This window comes from Urocampus carinirostris, chromosome 15, assembly GCF_059441175.1.
Source record: "Urocampus carinirostris isolate Australia breed hairy pipefish chromosome 15, RoL_Ucar_1.0, whole genome shotgun sequence".
NCBI classification, from domain to species: domain Eukaryota; kingdom Metazoa; phylum Chordata; class Actinopteri; order Syngnathiformes; family Syngnathidae; genus Urocampus; species Urocampus carinirostris.
Window position 1 is genome coordinate 19,990,227 of NC_142363.1, and position 10,796 is coordinate 20,001,022.

A 10,796-nucleotide genomic window follows, 5' to 3' on the forward strand; every position below is an offset into this window, starting at 1 on the left:
TGCTGAGACAATTTTGCTTTTAAATAAAAATCTGTGAAACACCCAAATCCATATCCCAGTGTCACTACATTTTATACCTACCATCATGTCATCAATACTTCAACCCGATAATGCCTGGATCTTAGGCAAAGTAGGTAACAACTTTCCCACCAAGACATGTTTTTTGATAATGACACTTTGCATTTTGCCCAATTGTAAATTCAGTATATTTTTGTCCACCAGATGTCGTCAAACTGAGTTGTGTCAAAGGTCTTGAAGCACTGAAGCATTTCAACATATTTGCTTAAATAATACGGGAAAGTATTGATGAGGTGGTATCGCAACCCACCACAGTGATTCATACCAAATGCTTCATAACAGTGAATCATTTTGACATATTGGTTCATAATAGAGGTAAGATGTTGGGCCCGGGCCCGAACCTGACCCGAACAAGGCCCGAAATTTAAGATTGAAATGTCAATAATTAAGTCGGGCCGGACGGGCTTCCCTCTTCCCGTATCCTATGTATTTTTAAATTTACTTCCCCTTCTTGGAGGATCTGCACAGCACACACTTACTTTTACTCAAGTAATTGTTTCAATGAAGTAAATGCCTCCCAAACTATCAGTTTAACTCCAAATCACTAAACCCAAATGGAATTTTAATCTTCGGTGTTAGGGTAGAAAACGCACCGCTTCCTTCTTTCACCTCCCTCAGACGTCATTTCCGCTACTTGCCAATAGCTTACAAGCTTTTTTTTTGCTTTTCAGACAAATATTTCAGTATTTGCAGATTGTAATTTGCAGAATATACTTTTGTTTTCGGTCCCCTTTAGTCCAGTTTCACTTTTGTTCACTGCACGTCGCAGATATGCGCACTCCGGCGCCAAACTAGTTAATTATGCCGCTGCACTTGCAGTGCACCCTTGATTTAAGAGAGTCGGCCCCAAGAAAACCTAGGCTGCGTAGTTCAGCTAAAATGCACAGTTCCGCCGAAATAAAGATTTGTGTTTACTTTGGTGGAAAATTAGATCTTTGGATTAGTTTCAGGCTTGGTTACCAAATCAAATTAATCCGACGTGTTTGCTCGGTTTCGGGTTTTATACCCACGACTTGGGTCGGGTCGGGCTTAAATTTTTAGGCCCAATCTTACCTTTAGTTCATATTGATTCACTGATTCAGAAAGCCTCGGTTCCTCCATCACTACAAAATGGGCTCTTGAAGTAATTTCCTCTCGAAAAATAAGCTGATTATTTTGTTAGAATTGATATGAATGTTTATTAGCAAGGGTACGTCATTTCTTTGCAGCAAAAAGAAAACGCTCTGAAGGAAAATGAAGCATTGAATGAATAAGATTGTTTTGAGGTCATGATATTCTGATATCTTAAATGGTGATGGTATTTCAGGTTTAAGCCAAAAGACAGCACAGAAACATATTATATTCTAGATAGATAGTACACGGCGAGAATGTTATCACTTCTTTGACCAGCAAACTTGTTTTAAGTTGATCAATCTTCTGGTTGCTGCCAATGTAGATTACCTCAATTCATTTCAGATATCATTTTAGTTTTCTTTTCTAATTTTGGGGCCCTTAGTGTAGGAGTGGTGTTACTGAGAATTATGGTATTGATCCGATCCAAGTACATACACGGTAGTATGGATCAGTACCGATAATTTTTGCTTGCAAATATCCGGATGAACGATAACAAACTCATCCTGTCTAAATTAAATTAGTTTAGAATTTACAAATTTACAAAAGTTTCCATTTTCATTAAATAACTTTATTGCAAAGTATAAAAAAATAAATAAAAACGTTTCTTTTGTAACTTTTTTTAACAAAAGCCAAGAGTCAAACCAAAAAAGTGGCAATGTAAAGAAAATACAAACAGTGTATAATAATGTCAACAAGACAACTAACGTACCTTCAATTGCACAATATTTTAGAAATAAAGTCAGTAATGCATACTGTATGTTGGCCTGTAGAGGGATGGGCACCACCATGCTGTACTTGCCCAAGACACACCACAGGAAATGGTGCCCCTACGACCATAGTGGTTAAGGGATCCAACCAACCAACCAACCAACCAACCAACCAACCAACCAACCAACCAACCAACCAACCAACCAACCAACCAACCAACCAACCCACTAACCAATCAAAATAAAGTGTCAATTGTGTTGTTTGCCTTTCAATGCCTCTGTTGCCATAGAAACAACGGATTAATGGGTTTTTGTTCATGAACAGAAACACGTTTATGTTTTTGGTTTCAGCTTGTTGATCTCTTTTTATCATGTTTATGCAAATTTGTAGTGTTGTTACAGCAGCAGACCACTCTACCACAGAAATTACACTTGGCATTGTCCTTTTCTTTAGTTAAAAAAAAGTCCATATCGTGATGCGCTTCCTATTAGCCTCTGCAATTTTTAGTTTTGGAAGAGGTTGCCACGTATATTTGGCCCTCTCTTCTGCCTGGCAGGCACGACGTAACAGCAGACCACTTAGGGAGAGGTGCCTGAGTGTGTGCCAGTCAGTCACACATATAAACTTAGAGAGTGGCGCTGGGTGAGAGAGAGAGAAGGGCCGTGCTATCTACATAGAGAGGTGGCTTTTGAGAAAAGTGGTGTTGGAAAGAAGTGTAAATCCCAGACAATAGCACCGATCCGATCCAAGTACTTGCTTAGAATCGATATAATCGATATTTGGTTCGATCAGCACGCTTCTTTCCTTAGAGCCCAAGCAAAATGCAAGGTGAAAGAGGACGACCCAACTCTGGACCCATCCGACACGTCCTTCATTCATACAGCAGCCACAACACATCCTGAGAGATGTCAGCTTTCAACAAAGCACATCTTAATTTTCATTTTTTGATAGAAGTTTTTAGCACGCGTGTCAAACATGACTGATCCTCCCCCTCCCCTGAGGATATAAGAAGCCACCCCGGCAGTCATCTCTCTCCCTCTCTCGACTACATTATCTTATCTGATTACTCTCTCAGTCAGGCCGCGCAGACACGCCGGAGACTGCAGTGTAATATAACATGCCTCTATATGACTTGCGGTTGCTACATGAGATAATGCCGCCTGCACACATCATGCAGACGGTAACATCAGCCCGTCCGCCTCTGAGACGTGACAGCTTCATTGTTATGGAGCGTGCTCCAGAAGCAAGACCTAGACAGCGTGGCATGTCAATGCTTCCACCCCAAATAAAAGGGGGAAAAAAAGGTGCGTAATTACACAGTAAATCAAAGCAATTCCCGGCTCGGGCTCCAAGCAATTTATCTACAGGTTTAGATTTAATACGCCCAGGGAGGTTGCCGTGACTTCTGTGCACCTCATAACACCACAAGGAAGTAGTGAAAGGTGTTCATGTAGTGAATAATGTTTGTACATCAGGGGTTCTCTATTCCAGTGGTTCTCATTCTGTGTTCTGTGATTAAAGGGCCCCCACCCTTAGCGAACCCCCACAGCGAACCCCTTCAGTATGTATGCCTGCTTCAGTAGCAGCGAGCCAAACTTGGTGAACTCCTAAATACTTTGGCTTTATGACTTTGTTCAATTTTTCAAACTGGCCATGCTGATTCACGTTCCTTTGGGCCATAATAAAAAACAGTTGCCAGATATGGCCGGGTGAAATAAATAATCAAAAGACCCTTTATTTGCAACTCAATTTTCGTTTGCTGACGATCGTAGTGAATCTGGTTCCAGCTAGGATAAATAGATAGGCAGATAGACGGACGGACGGACGGACGGACGGACGGACTGACGGACGGACGGACGGACGGACGGGCGGGCGGGCGGGCAGGCAGGCAGGCAGGCAGGCAGGCAGGCAGGCAGGCAGGCAGGCAGATAGATAGATAGATAGATAGATAGATAGATAGATAGATAGATAGATAGATAGATAGATAGATAGATAGATAGATAGATAGATAGATAGATAGATAGATAGATAGATAGATAGATAGATAGATAGATAGATAGATAGATAGATAGATAGATAGATCCCTAATGTTTGTGGCTCAACTGGTCGCTGTTGTTTTTTTTGGTGTAAATCATCATCCTGTTCTTCAGAGGCATGTGAATAATTGCTATATTTTAAATTATGTACAACATTATAAAATGACAAAAATAACTATTACTTACATTTAATATTTTTTAAAATGAATATTTTTTAATGAATTGATCTAAATTCTCATGTATCATTTAGGGTGCACGTGCCCCCATTTTAGAATCACCACAACTTTTCTTCTCAAACTGTATCCCTGTCATCAGTATGTAATGCTATTAAATAATGCTTAGCTGCCTATAGGGACGACACGAAGGAAGGTGTAAGTATAGAGCGAGGAAAAACCCTCCAGTAAGTCTTTTGTTTGCCAATGCGAGCAGGTGTGATCTCTGTCGCGGGTGCTTTCAAACAAGCTTTGGAAGTATGAAGAAACATAACGCTAAGGATGGCACTACAGGCTGCCGCAACATATTCTCCTTGAAGTGCATCCAAATGATGCTTTTCTTGGAGCACTTTGTTAACAGATTGTGAGCAACAGCTTATGAGTGCTGCCTGAATTATCAATGAATTCGGCAATCTTAACCCGATAAGACCCAACAGATCACATAAAATTGGAATGCTGTAATATTTGTGGCACGCGGGCCCGATCAAGCCCGTGAGGGCATTTAATCTGGCCAACGAGACGACACTGGGAGAAGTGCAAGAGAAAAAAGAGCTGCAGGTTGAAATACAAAGTTGCCAACTCACAGGCGCCACTCACAAAAATGTTCGAGTTGTATATATTACTCTCCTTTCTTTTCTCTCTTTATTTCTGTCTGTTTTGTTCTTCTCTATTTTCATCTCCTCTGTTTCTCTTTATCTATCTCCGTCTCTCTCCGTCTCTCTTTGTTTCTCTTTGTCTCTGTCTATGTCTTTTTATTTTTCTCTCTTTCTTTTTCTTCTTTGTTCCCTTTCTTTTTTCTTTCCCTTTCTTTTCTATATTTTCCACTTTTTGCCTTTCTCTAGCTCTCTCTTTCTTTCTCTTTCTTTCTTTTTCTTTTTTCTGTTTCTTTCTTTTTTCATTTCTATCTTTCTCTATTCTCCATCCCTCTCTGTCCCTGATTGTCCAAATTTGGTTTTGTACCAAGATTAGGATTCCGTCCTGACAAAACTATTATACAACCAGAGCTTGCACAATTTGGCCTAGTTGTTGCTAGGCTAAGAAATATGCCATGAATGACAATCAATGTCAATCATTAAATTCTGGTCTAGCTGGGCTTCAATCTTGCTGCCTTTTTTTTTATCAACACATCATTGTTCTTCTGGAAATTCTGTCTTGTTTAACTTGGATTTTGTCACAAAAGACAAGCCTTTGAGACATGTTTAGGGCCCTACCACCCTGAAAATTTCTGATCTCAGGAAGCAAAGCAGGGTTGGGCTTGGTTAGTACTAGAAATACCACGTGCTGTAAATAGTTAATTTGGTGCACACTCTGCTACGACAGCACTGACCAGGCCCGAAACACTTCACCTTCTCAAAAATTAAATAGAAAATGTCACTTACAATTCCAAAGACATGCATTCCAGGTCAATTGGCCGGTCCAAATTGTCCCTAGGTGTGACTGAGCGAGTGAGTTGTCTGTCCCCGTGTGCCCTGTGATTGACTGGCAACCAGTTCAGGGTGTCCCCTGCCCACTGCCCGATGATTGCTGGGATGGGCTCCAGCACCCCCGCGACCCTAATGAGGATAAGCGGTGCAGTTAATAAGATGAGATGAGATAATATTATCATACGACATGCAGTTAGGTCTGGTTCGAACAATGTACTCTTGTACTTCCTTTCTTCGACTGGAAATTAAGTTTCATTTTACTGCAAGTTTCATTTTTGTCAATCCACACCCCATTTCTATACAGTGGTCAGCCATTTTTTAATGCTTGTTTTCATGATAACTTTGTCCTGATTATGAGCCCAGAATATTCTGCTTGTTACTTATTTTGTTCCTTTGTAATATAAGTCCGCAATACAAGTAGAAAATACTTTCTTCAGCTTTTGTTTGCCCAATTTCGTTGTCACAATATGTTAACCCATTTTGTAACAATGACAATAAAGGTACATTCTATTCTATTCTATTCTGTTCCTCAGTCCATATAGTTAAATTGAACAGGCGGTAGGACACGGATTGTTTACGCCAAAAACTTTCCATCTACTTTTTCCATGCCTGGGGCGCATGTCACGAGGTGGTTTGACCCCCATTTACAAATGGCTGCCATGGTGCCGGTAGGTATGTCAGGCCATGCAAGTGGGGGTGCAATGTAACAGTATCACTGGTTTCTGTTGCTCTGAACCTTCTCTGTGGTATGCCAGACGTCAGGGATTGTCAAATATTTTGAACATTCACCAGTTTTATCCCCACATTCTACCTTTCCTGTACTCTTTATTGAATTATTCAAGAGTACTCTGTTTTTAAAAGCTCTCGGATTTCTTTGAAAACCTCTCTGAAAGAAATAATGACAGCAATTAGTCATTATAAGAAAACAGGATTCGATGTTGGCTTTTGATCCACTGCCTTTAGAGCGCTTCAATACCTTGAGGGTGCACTCTCTGCTTTTGTGTGTATGTTTGTGCGCGTGTGCGTGCATGTGTCTCCCAGAAAAGTGCTTTAATGATGCATCAGTCAAAACTCCTACGCCGGTCTACAGAGTAGTTAATTATTTAATAATGCATACCACCACCGCCACCCTGGTCAGGTTGGTACGATATATTAACACAAAACCACAAACGATTGCCTATGTTATAAGAAACAAAGAAAGCCGCTCGAAGTCATCAATGTCATCAAATGATGAATTGAATCCATTTCACATTTCTTTGAAAAAACAACATGCCAGTGAAGTACTTGCAACAGTGTTTACAAAACACAAAGCTATATAATTCCTCAGTTGTTGGTCCCCTCATTTCCAATATGTATATGTTCAAGCTAGGTGATACTATCCGCAAGCACTATATTCATTGCTAGGCAGATGACACCACTCACTGTATTTGCCATTGGAGGAAACTGCACCATTGATTGTGGAAATTTGCAGGCTTGCCTTATTAAGATAAAAAGATGGTTGCCATATAATTGTTTACACTTTGACCACAAAAAACTGAAATATTGATTGTTAGTCCAACTCAATGTTGCGACCTATTCTCAAAACTGCTCTAAACCATGGCAAATGAAATATAACCTAAAGTGACTCTGTTAAAAATGTTGGTTTCTTATTTACTCTAATTTGTAAACTTTACTGGAAAAATCTTCGCATTATTGTAAAGATCTGCCAGATGCTAACTGAATCTGATGCGGCTACTATAATTCATGTGTTTGTTACATATTTTCTGGACTACAGTAAGCTTTTCCCAATGTTTAGAATCAAAGGTTTGCAGCTGATGCTAAATGCCTCAGTAAGACCTTTGTATCAAATTACCCCCAATTTAAGCCTTCCTGCACTGGTTCCCTAGCTATTTAAGATGTAACTTTAATTCTGTTACAAAGTGTGCATGGTCTCCGTCCGTTTCATCTTTCTCATTTAGTTGTGCCTTAAGTTCCTGCTCAGAGCATCTGATTTTGTATAATGTTAGTTGTAGGAATAATGATCAAATAGTTATCACACATTTGCTTATTATCAACATTTGTGTAACATGTGGTTAGTTACATTTAGATCTAATATTAATGTTGGATGTTTTATGAACAGTCTTCTGTTGTTAGCCAGAGATAAGACAAGGATGCTTTGCCTCTAAGTTTCGTTTGGTTCCCTCCCTTTCCCTTTTCCAGTAGACACAGATAGGTGAAATAAAAATGTAATACAATAATTGGAGAAACTGAGGGACAAAGGAAACTGACAAGCAAGCTCCTAGGTTCGGTTGTTCCTTCGATTTCTTCCAGCTGGAAAATAATATTTTTGTTATAAAATGTCTTAATGAATCTTACACTGGTCTAATTGTGATTCCAAGAGCCAAGAAGAAATCTGCAAGTTTAAGCATTGTCCATTTATGCCTTGGTGCTGTGGAATATATCCACTTAAGTGAAAGTGTTTAAGTCATAACTTAAGACATTCGTATTGTATAGGCTATGATAGATGTTGACTTGACATTATTGTTATCTTGTCTTTTTCTGCTAACTGGAGAAGGATGAGCCTGAATGTTGCACAATGCATGCATTCTGAGTCGGTGGACTAGTACCTGGACCTAATCCATGCCTTCACCTGGAGTGTACAGCATCGACCGTAAAATAAAAATATACATATCCAGGACCACTCATTTTTAATTTTTATTTTGTTCCTTTTTTCTTTTATTTGTTTTTTTCTCAATGCCTTTTTTGACAGTATTATTGAATAACTGTATTTAGTGTATTATTGTATCACTGTACAGTATTAGGATGTATTGAATTAATTTAACGTGTAGGACCAAATATGTATTTGTACTTTTTCTCAGTCAACTTCAGCCTGAAAACTATGTTGTTAGTATAGCCTTTGTTAATTCTTTGATGACTATTTTATTCATTTTAACTGTATTCTCTTTTTTGTATTGTGTTTATAAACATTTTACAACAGTGACACAATGTCAGGTTCATATCTGGTGGGATACAGTCAGATTTACAAATAAATGAACTTACATTTTATTCATTATTTTAATATATTCATAAATCATATTTTACAAGAAAGAAATGTATAAACTGTAGCACAGGGGGGACAATATTTCACCTTAACTTGTAAATGAAGTTCATACATTGCTACCATTAAACAAAAGCATCAAGTTCATGCAACAGAAAGAAAACACTGGATGTGTTGACTTGCTTTTAGCTTGCTATTACTATCACTAGTTGTTTAGTACTACTGTTTGGGTCTAAGGTGTCTGCCGAATCAGAATCTTTGGTTTCACTACTGCCCTCTGCCTTGTGGCAAGGGAATTGCGTGCCTCACTCTACATCTGTTGATGGTCTGCACATACGTTAAACACTAATTGTATTAATAATAATCATCATATTTTGTGAAAATTCAGGGATTTTGAAAAAGACAATCCAAATATTGTGAAGTTAAATGAGAAATACATTTACCACGGAAACAGTATAACTTATATAATACACTTTAGAATTTACAGTGGTACCTATACTTAACGTTTTCAGAGTAGCTTTGTAACCTGAAAACATTTGTAAGTAGAAAAACCTTTTGAATGTAAACGCCCTAATCCTTTCCAAGACCAGCAAAAGTATGATATCTTTTTAATAAATCAAAAAAGAGCCCCGGAACATGAAAAAAATATATGTTACAATTAGATTACAGCACAATAAGCATAAAATGAGACATAAAACTTTCATAATGTAAGAGACATAATGTAAGAAATCAAAGAATATGGGAAATAATGAAAATATTAATTTACCTTTTCAACTGGCCTCTTTGTTTACTTGTCCTTTGCAGTGTTTTTTGTTTTGCGTTTCTTGAAAAACTGATGATGACAATGACGTCAGCTTTTGACAGCTAATGACAACCTGTCGGAAATGCACGAGGCAGAAATCATCATAATGAGCGATAGCCCGTCCGTCAACAATTTTTTGGAGGATTCCTTTCCACAAATTCCAAGACATTAAGGAATTCTGCCAGAATGGTTCGGGCTGATGGAATGATGGCTGTGTCCTTCTCCTTGTCATCTCCGACATACTTCTGCATGGTGGCATGTGTTTTCACCTTTTTTTATTATCTCTTGCTATCTTCTTCTTGACGCTGCCTCCCCAACACGCTGTCGCATAGAAGAGGGCGCTTGCCAATACTGTCTCATAGAATATTTTCAGGAGCTTTTTGCAGATTTTGAAGGAGGCCAGCCTTCTGAGGAAGTAAAGTCGGCTCTGCCCTTTCCTACATAGAGCTTCTGTGTTGGCAGTCCAGTCCAGTTTGTTGTCCAGCTGCACACCCAGGTATTTGTAGGTCTGAACAAATTCCACACATTCTCCTTTGATGGTTACAGGAACCGGGTGAGTTCTGGTTCTCCTGAAGTCCACCACCATCTCCCTGGTATTGGTGGTGTTCAGGTGCAGGTGGTTTGCGTCGCTCCATCGGACAAAGTCCTGAATCAATTTCCTGTACTCCTCCTCCTGCCCATTTCTGATACATCCCACGATCGCAGTGTCGTCGGCAAACTTTTGCACATGGCAGGACTCAGAGTTGTACTTAAAGTCCGATGTATACAGAGTGAAAAGGAACGGAGAGAGCAGGGTCCCCTGCGGAGATCCTGTGCTATTAACCACAGTGTCCAATGTACAGCCCCCCTGTTTCACATACTGGGGTCTGCCTGTCAGGTAGTCAGTAATCCATTGACAGGTGAGGTAATCTTTTTAACAGAAATTGGAAGCCTTTGAAAACTGGAAGTACCAAATTTAATTAGCTTCTGAAAACCTGTGTTATTGGCGGCTTGCAGTTCCCGCTTTAAACCTTATTCTTACAGAAAACTTCCTTTTTTGTTGTGTAGACACGCTTGTGTGTTTAGGTAACCCCCTTGGGAGCCTTTGAGTTGGATCTAGTTATCAGCTTTTCACAAGTTAGTATTATATATGTCAGGGCACTAAAGAAGAGTTGTGAGTGTCTCTAACGATACAATAGACTGTTAACAGAGCACCAAGGAGGACACAGAAACATGTCCGTATTCATGCATATGCACCGGTTTGCCAGGTGTTTAGGGAGCGAGAAGGTGACACGAAGAGCATGCCAGGATTCACACATATGCACCGGTTGCCAGGTAGAACTCTAAGAGTGGGGAAGGCAGCACACACTTTACTGTACTTTTGACTTTGTATCCTGAAACACCTTT